Source organism: Opisthocomus hoazin, chromosome 7 (assembly GCF_030867145.1).
Source record: "Opisthocomus hoazin isolate bOpiHoa1 chromosome 7, bOpiHoa1.hap1, whole genome shotgun sequence".
Classification (NCBI taxonomy): domain Eukaryota; kingdom Metazoa; phylum Chordata; class Aves; order Opisthocomiformes; family Opisthocomidae; genus Opisthocomus; species Opisthocomus hoazin.
In genome coordinates, this window is record NC_134420.1 from 65,021,689 (window position 1) to 65,029,431 (window position 7,743).

General features: G+C 43.1%; 1 long non-coding RNA gene across 1 annotated transcript; it reads right to left on the reverse strand.

Annotated features, from left to right (window-relative positions):
- Positions 1-330: 330 nt before the first annotated feature.
- LOC142361994 (uncharacterized) lies at positions 331-5,542 on the reverse strand. Its single transcript, XR_012764576.1, has 3 exons — positions 5,219-5,542; positions 3,433-3,806; positions 331-1,829 (listed from the first exon to the last, which is right to left on the reverse strand). It is a non-coding gene; the product is annotated as an uncharacterized LOC142361994 (long non-coding RNA).
- Positions 5,543-7,743: the final 2,201 nt, after the last annotated feature.

The following is a 7,743-nucleotide window of genomic DNA, read 5'->3' on the forward strand; positions in this document are numbered from 1 at the left end:
GCACCTTTGGATGTATCTTAAGGAGTTTGTGGTTTAGGAAACCAACTGCCACCTGAAACAATATCCTGCATAAATCCCCTGATTGCATCTGTGATCTCTCCTCTGCCCATCACAGACTCCCCTCCCTCTTCTGGTACTTCAGGGACCTCTTTGGTCTTTTCCAGGTTCTCTGTGTTAGTACCCTACTCATTTGCTATGATCAAATTGCAGACAAGTTCATGAGGCATTTGCAGATAACTTTTTCTTCTTTTTACTTGTAGCATGATTTTTCATGCATGATTTTCCCAAAACCTGGGAACTAACATTTTTTTTCATGCGTGCATGGTATTTTTCTCTGAACAATATTTCTGCATGCAATTAAAAAAACCCTAATTCTGTACATTTTAGAAATAAAGCCTCTAGACTTATATTTAGATTACAATGATCTCTTGAGCGTGAACTGTCTTTCCAGTCTCTATTTATGATGCGCACAACACAACAGTAACAATAAAAACAATGTCATCTAGTTGCATTCAGACAGTAAAGATCTATTATCAGCTGTGCCTGGATATCCTCATTTCTTCAGTGGCATGCAAAAAAAAAAACTACCATGAAAATTTCTTACTGAAGAAAAATATTAGATTTCCAGCAAGGAGAAGTATTCTTGGGAAAGTTCATTTTTATTCATTTTGTTGTTGTTTTTGTTGGAAAACCGGGCACCTTAAATCCCTCGCAAAAAGTTCTGCTCAAACGAAACTTAGGGCTTTGGCACGTTGAGGTAAAAAAAACCCTAATTTTTGGTTTCAGCCCCAAACTACCAGCAACAGAGGATGGTTTTTAATTAATAGTCAAAAATTCCTCTTGCTATTCTTTTGTTTTTCAGCAAAAACTGCCAAACAATATTTTCTTGCCAACTCAAGCACAAATAACCTCTCTGCTGCTTTTGACAACTTCCTTGGGATTATGCTCCTCTATTCCAAGTTCTTCCCGTTTTCTTTCCTCTACCTTAATGCCAGCGTTGGCACCGAAGCTTCCCTTAATGATGACATATGTTCCTCACTCATTCAGAATATGATCTAACTCTTTATATAGAGCATCTGTTTATTTATCTGTGGGACATGTGGCTAGAACATAAACTTGAATGAGCTGTGGGAAAGGCCAATTTTAAATATGAAAATAGGCTAACATTGGTGTACTTACAGACACTCGCAGCTCTCAAATTTGATTGCTAGTCACAGAAAATGCTCAGACATTCTCATGACAATTAGTATAAACATTATTCTTTCCATTCAAAAAAAATATTATCATAGCTGGACAAATAAACTCACCCACAACTTGAAAATGAATGTCATTTCAAAATTGCCTTTGAAGGCATAATTCAGTAGCGGTGCTTAATATTCTCAGCTGTCATCAACCATGCAGTAATTAGTTTCAGTTCTAATGAATATTTATTTATATGAACAAGGTATAAGCATTGCAAATATCATATGTATTTGACCACAGTTTATGATGATGATATTGTATGATTGCATGTATGTATTCATCATTAATACATGAATATTTCATAGATCAGTGTAAAATGTAATTACACTCTAGTATGTTTGCTTAATGTCAGTGTCAACAGTTTGATGGAGATTAGCATAACACCGAGTCATTTTCTCAATACCGATCCAGGTTTCTCATCTCTGGTATCAGGATCAAGATGCTGGGGATGATAAATCACGGTGAGGTGCTCAGGGTACTTGATGTTTTCCACAGCTAGAATCACTTGATAGAAAGCTTCTCCTCAACTCAAAGGCAAACATGGGAGAGGGGGGGAAATCATGGTTAGGTTTCTTGAATGTTGAATCCTAGAAGAATCAAAGAGACAAAGCATCTAGTTATTGAGTTTGATGCAAAGTCCTGCAGTCCGTTTAAAGGCATTTATCCATCGTTCTTGCTAGTTTCAGGAAGAGTCCTAAGTACGAGAAACATTTGTACTTGCTGTCAGCAAGAATAAGATACTATTTCATCGCATGCTAACACCTGAACTCTCTATTACATCAGTTTTTAAAAACTTCCCGTTTGCCTGAAATGTTGGAAGTTCTCCATAATCACAAATATCCCCTAAAAACGAAAGATCAGAGAGAAAATAAAGCACTGCTTTCTATTTTTGTCGGTGTTTACTTTGTTCCGCTGTTCGTGTGTCATACACGAAGCCATTGCAGTTTCCTCTGTCAAGACAGTTTCTCTTGCAGTTTCAGTGTCTTTCTCTCAAAGCAAGACAGCAGAGAAAACATGTTTTAAAAATAGGAAAATGTGATTGTGAAACCACAAACTTGTGTTTTGTACAGAAGAGAGGTGAAGATGGTCAGAGAGAAGTACTGCACAGAAATCCCTTTAATCTAAGTTTTGAATTGACAAAGACTTACTAAAGATGAAACTCTTCACTTTTATACTCCTACCAGCCGTGGTATCGGAACCTGTGTACATTTGCGTGTGGGAGACGATTTCTTGATATTATTCAGCTACATAATTTCCCTGTTTTCTTGTGATTCCCCATTTTCAGCACCTTTAATTTGCTGGCGATGCTGCCCCAAATTGACGATCATTTCTGAAATACATCTGCTGAGATTCTAAATCATGAAGATTTCACTTGATTGATCCGTCCATGCTGCAATGCCAAGGCAGCACCGTGGGACTCAGCTCAGGCTCATTGCTGGCTTGGTCTGGTTTGATATCGCTGAGGGTTTGGGGGTTTTTGTAATGCTGATGGGATGGAGGGGAATGTGTGGTGGGGAAGAAATCCTTTCATTTCCATGGACAGGTTCACAGGCAACTTGTTTTTCTGAGCCTCTAAGCCGTGAAGTGCCTGCCAACATTTTCTACTAGTTGCTCTTGACAGTCTCTGAATGATGTATACGGTTTTGCTTAGGACCTGACATTTACTGGCCTTGCTTGTGTATAAGGCAGAATCTCATGTGATCTGCAAGGGGCATATTCCCACCGGTGAAACCTGCCTCTGCTGCTCCAGGTCCTATTCTGAGCATTATGGACCCAGACCACACATGGATTTCATGGGAGGTGGGTGGCAGAGGGGTGGGAAGGGCTTCTGAGGTTCGAGGTGCTGAGAAACCCCATGGAGGGAGTCATCTGATGGTCAGAGATCTCTCTGGAGGCTGAGTGGTGTGCTCTCTTGAAGAACTTGATGGAGTTATGTTGCTTTTGGGAAATTACTTGATTTGGAAAAGTTCTGGAAAAGGAGGCAGGAATTGTCTTTGCCTGAAGTCGTTCTAAGTCATGTTGGCTCAAGATTCTGAGATGGTTCCCAGGTGTTTGGACTAAAATCACCAGCCAACGTGACTGTACACATGCAGTTTGCCACAACATAATGTGCACAGGGCCTGGCACAGGCGCTGTAACACACTGAGTTACGTTGAGAGAGTGCCCAGACCCAGTGTCTCTGATATTTACCTCTGAAAGGCCACCAGCTACCAAAGCCTTGAAAGGAGCTTGGCAAAGAGGTCACGAGAGCCACAAGCTTTCCAGGCACTGCTGATTTTGGGGTTGCATAGCACTCCGTGTTTCTTCTCAGGTGGGCTCGTTTTCTTGGCGTAACAGCTTGATTTCAGCACTTTGCTACCTTGCTGCTATCAGCCCGTCCCATGATCGCCGCATAGCCAGCACCGTCATAACTTCAGCTGCTAAACCTTTGGCTCTTCTTGGTTTTAATCTTCCTATCCTTCTCCACGTTTCAAATCACAGAGGTCTTTCCTGGCGAAGAATGGTCCTTTTCTCATTGTGCTACTGCTGGTTCTGCAGCTGAATCCTTCCCCGGTGCTTTGCATCTAAGGCACAACACAAAGACAAGCAATGCAATGTGCTCCCTCCTTATTATTATAGATTGATGTTGAAAGGAGTGCTGCATGCAAGAATTTAATCAAGAAACTGCAGTAAGTTTATGAGCAATATATATCTCTCTTAATTTGGCCAGCAATGAAAATATGGTTGGCAAGGGGAAAAAAGAAAACTCCTTCTCTCTCACCAAAGTACTTTCCAACATGAAAAAAAGGATTTTGAATAAAGTGGCAATATGGATGCATTTGAAACTGCGAAATGTGATTCTTAATTGCTCGTGATTGTCTCTCCAACAACTGGTAGGTTAACCACGGCAGGCTGACAGCCTGTACTAACTGACAATCAATATTGTTGAAGCACAGAACCTTTGCCTGCGAGACACAAAAACATTTCATTTTCAAACACTACAGGACATCTGCTTCTGGAGAGAAAAAGTTGCTTCTTCTCGGCAATATGCACCGACTTGTAACTTATTTTTTCTCCTTGCTCGGAGGAAACAAAAGTCTTCTTTATACCATATCCTTTCCACTAATCTGGCAGCTATCCAGTGTGGGTTTAAACAGATGTTCTGGAAAAAAATATGGCATATACAAATGAGATGGAATCCAGCAACTCAGTCATGGATTATTACAGATATAAAATACGAAGGGCTAAATTCTTCCCAGATACACATTCTATAGAATATTTGGCACTAGATGTAAGCGCAGCACACAAACAAATCATTAATACCCTCATTAAAATAATTATTATATATTTAGCACAAAGACCTCAGGCTGGCTCAAACCCTTCGCGTTAAATACTGTACAGATGTACGTTCAGGGCGAGGAGTTTACATCCACATGGCTGCATGCACCAAAGACTGAGACACGTAAGTAACTTTACTTGTGCATGTTTACAGGATTAAGCCCCACACGTGATTATATTATTGGCAACAACGGGCATTTCTTACTTTCCATGCTGCAGCCTTTGAATAAATCACACAGTAACGAATGATTTGATGTTAAAAGGAAAGAATTTGAGTCTTGCTGCGTGTAAGTCTGCTGAGCCTTAGGGCTGCCACGGGGTTAGAAATCATACGGACACACACTTCATAAATGTATATTAGCACAAAGCAATGAAACCGATAAAATTATCTTTTTAAATGCTGACAAGCATCATACAGTCTCCTGATGTGAAGAGCAAACACCTAAGTCCTGAGCTCTGGTAACATGCCCAGGACGACCTGTAAAAGCAGCTGGGAAGAAGAGCTGGTACCACACGACGGGCCAACCATGAGGTGGGAGCGAGGGATGCTTCAGCGCTGGGCAAGGCACAAACAAAGAACTTGATTTTGGCTTTTACTGATACAGTACAACAATTAATATGATCTGACGGACGGAATAATATTTAAGAGCAAGTGTACCTGCGTGGTCTGTGGAGACTCCGCTCTTCCCATGCTTCTGGGTGAATCCTCATCTCCCACATTCAGCCTGAGCTGCTGGTGGCCAGGAGTGCGCCTACCATAACCTGCTTTTCTCCAAAGCTTTTGTTTTTAACTTTTCCCATTTTTCCTCCTCCCTCCCCTTATTTCATCTGAATTTGAAACGAATTTGCTTCAGGTAACTCCACTGTCCTTTCAACGAAACGTGTGCTCCCAAATAACAAACCCCTGTTTGAATAGCCCTCAGAATGTATAGCAGCAAAGACAAATACATATGGAAACAAACTAAAAAGAAATTTTTTTTAAGCATTCACAAAGGACATTTGATTACTTGACAAATAATTCTGTTGCCTATTGCTGCAACTGCTGAACAAAATAAAATGAAAGATGTTGGGGAGGTGCCGGAGTGAGGAGTGGGAGGGATTCATTTGTCCCCATTTTCCCAACTGCTTTTCTTCTCAGTCTCTAATTTCATCAACTTTGGAAAAGTTACAGGGAAATGAAAGTACAATGAACTCTAGCTTCTGTACCCCCACACTTTCTGAAACGAGAGCTCATTTGATGGGTTGCAATGGAGAAATAACGAGAAAATCTGAATGGAGAAGACAAAGAACTGGGCAGGTTTCTTTCTTCCCCTGGAGCTAAAGTGAGACACTAAAACATCAGAAATTTTCTAAATCCAAGGATATCAGAAAATCGCCATCTCAGAAACATCCCAAACACTCCTGGTAAAGCTGCTGCATTTGAAATGCCGTGGAAGGAAAACAGCCTCTGCTTTCCTTTCCAGGAGCGTGACAAGTCTGTCCTGTCCCTTGCCTGTGGCTGCCACGCGTGTTCCTTGCCCGAGGGCCGCGGAGGGCTCTGGGCTGGCCCTGCGGGCAGCACCGCTCGCCGCTGGTGCCCTGCGCTGGGGCAGATATTCTGGCGCTGGAGAAGCGGAGGTGCCGGCACTGCCCGTGCCAGCCCGCATCGCTCCACGCACCCTCCCCGGTACCCCCGGCCGCGCAGACCCACCCAGCACCCAGGCACGCTGTGCGCCTCCGCAGAAACGCTGGGGAACAGACACACAGAGACGATTTCATTACATCAAGCAATTTTAACAATTTTAACTACAGAAGAAGGAGCTGAACCGAACATGTGGGCTGACTGCAGCAAACCGCCTGGTTCTGCTTACAAGCTCCAGAAACCGAGTGAAACAAAGCACGAAGCTTAGCGTATCTTCTCTAAGCCAGTGAGCAAGTCAGGCTTAGTGGGTTATTCGATGATATTTGACTCTCCTTCTATATGAATAACATCTGCAAATACGCTGAGTCTCTTTGGAATTGTTTTTGGTTTAAAAGAATTTGTTATTCAGAGCACTTCAATCAGTCACTCCCTGGCTTGCTCTTTTGGCTGGTCACAGTGTCACGTCTAAGCCTTCCCATCCCCTGCCTCAAGAAACACCGTTCTCATAATAATCGGGTGTTTGTTACAGAAGCCCCCAAAGACAACAGGAGAGAGCCCTGACACGATAAGCCACTGCTGGGGGTTAGAAATGAGGATGATGCTAAAGCAGGGAAAGAAGACAAAATCAAATGAAGAAAAAGATCCAATTTGCGAAACTCCACTGGCTACATTTAGATTTCTCAGCGGCAGCCAGCTCCGCGTTAGGCTGGTTCACGCGGGCATCCTGCCCTGTGTCGGTGCGTCCGCCTGGCTGCTGTGCCAAGGCTAAGTGGCATTGGCAGCATTAAACGTCCCAGGCATCCCAAAGGCTCCTCCTGAACAATGATGTTGTGGCTGCCCCCTCCCTGGCAGTGGTCAAGGCCGGGTTGAACGGGGCTTTAAGAAACCAGGTCTACTGGAAGGTGTCCCTGCCCGTGGCAGGGGGGTTGGCACTAGATGATCTTGAAAGGTCCCTTCCAATCCAAACCATTCTGTGGTTCTGTGATTCTTCTTTTAGGAAAGAGCTCGGGCAGAACTGTCTGCCTTTTTCACACCAGTCAAGTCACAGGAAGGAAGGAGGAGGATGATGCTAGAAAAACTGATGGCCAGCACACCTACCTCCATCATCTCCACCATACATCTAGAGGGCTTCTGCAGCTGCTGCCAGTAGCAGAGTGAAAGCAAGATTTCTTTCCTATCTCAATCTAGAGATAATAACATAAAAAAGACCATCCTGGGGCAGACCAAACGTACACCTAGTCTAGTGTCTTCTCCTCAGCAAAGAACAGCAGCGATGTGGAGGGATGAATGCGAGAAGAGAGTGAGCAATCAGTGCTACGTCCCCAGAATATTTTTCACACCATCAACACCATGTGGCTTTCTAAGCCAAAACCAGTGCATTGCAGTTAACACCTTTTGGTGAATTTATTGACCATGAAATTTTCTCCTGGTCCTCCAAACCCATGCAGTCTTGGCACCCTGAAGGTGCTGTACCAAGGAGATCTACACCTTAACTACAACCTCACAAAGAATCACCTCCTTTAATTCATCCTGAACCTGCCATCTTGCCAAGTTTATCTGCT